The sequence below is a fragment of the Apium graveolens genome, chromosome 7 (assembly GCF_009905375.1).
Source record: "Apium graveolens cultivar Ventura chromosome 7, ASM990537v1, whole genome shotgun sequence".
NCBI lineage: Eukaryota > Viridiplantae > Streptophyta > Magnoliopsida > Apiales > Apiaceae > Apium > Apium graveolens.
The window spans coordinates 113,185,055-113,186,275 of record NC_133653.1 but is presented as its reverse complement, the minus strand read 5'-3'; the positions used below and the strand labels follow the sequence as shown (position 1 = coordinate 113,186,275).

The 1,221-nt window shown below is 41.4% G+C and overlaps 1 non-coding gene across 1 annotated transcript; it reads left to right on the top strand.

Annotated features, from left to right (window-relative positions):
• Positions 1-566: 566 nt before the first annotated feature.
• LOC141675359 (small nucleolar RNA R71) lies at positions 567-673 on the top strand. The gene has a single exon (XR_012556016.1). It is a non-coding gene; the product is annotated as a small nucleolar RNA R71 (small nucleolar RNA).
• Positions 674-1,221: the final 548 nt, after the last annotated feature.

Here is a 1,221-nt window from a genome sequence, read left to right as displayed (position 1 = left end):
TGTTATTGCATCCCCTGTGGCTGAAACTAATGTCTTGGTACAAACTGTTACTGGAAACCAGGAGGTTTGAATTGCTTGTTTCCAAACTGTTGGTACTGCTATTGCATTGCATTTTGATTGTTGCTCCAGCTGAAGTTCGGATGATTATGGTTTTTAGATGGTACGTGGCCGGAACTGGCTGTTGCAGCCTCTGAAAGTTGCTCACAAACTGAGTTGATCCACAAGATATAGCATAATGCTCCATCGCATGGGCACCTGCACAAAGCTCACAAACACTAGCTATCTGATTAATACCATAGTTAGCCAGAGAATCAATTTTTATAGCTATCGCCTTTAGCTGGGCAGTGATAGCCGTAGCTGTATCCACCTCAAAAACTCCTGCTACCTTTACCTGTGGAATTCTCTGGGTTGGGTTCTGATATTCATCCACGGCCATCATCTCGATCACCTCATAAGCTTCCTCATAGCTTTTAGCCTATAGAGCTCCATCTGATGATGCATCGAGCATAGGTCTCGAATGTGCTCCCAAACCATTATAAAAGCAATTGATGATCATCCAATCATGTATTCCATGATGAGAACACTTCCTAAGCATCTCCTTGTAATGCTCCCAAGCCTCACATAAAGACTCTCCCGATTGCTGCGTAAATTGAGTAAGAGTGTTCCTGATTGCAGCTGTCTTTGCCATATGGAAGAATTTAGTAAGAAACTTCTGAGCAAGATCCTCCCAAGTAGTGATAAAACCTACTGGTAGAGAATGTAACCAGCTCTTAGCTTTATCCCTCAGAGAAAAAGGGAAAAGTCTCAGCTTCACAGCATCTTCAGAAACATTATTGAACTTAAAGGTGTCACAAATATCGATGAAATCCCTAATATGCATATTGGGATCTTCCGTTGGCGAACCCCCAAACTGAACTGAAAACTGGACCATTTGGATTATGCCAGGCTTGATCTCGAAGGTATTAGCTGCGATAGTTGTCCTGACAATGCTAAATTGAATGTCATTGATCTTTGCTTGAGAAAAATCCATCAACGCTTTCATTGCTGCTACTAGATCTCCCATTGTAATGATCACTTCTTCTTATTCTTCAATAGTTTCCTTATAAGATTGAGAATGTGTTTGCATACACGCTCTCTCGAGTACCTGAAACACAACAAATAAACCGTGAAAGTAAAAGAATCCGAGTCAGTGAACTTTAACAACCACTGATGTCAAGCACA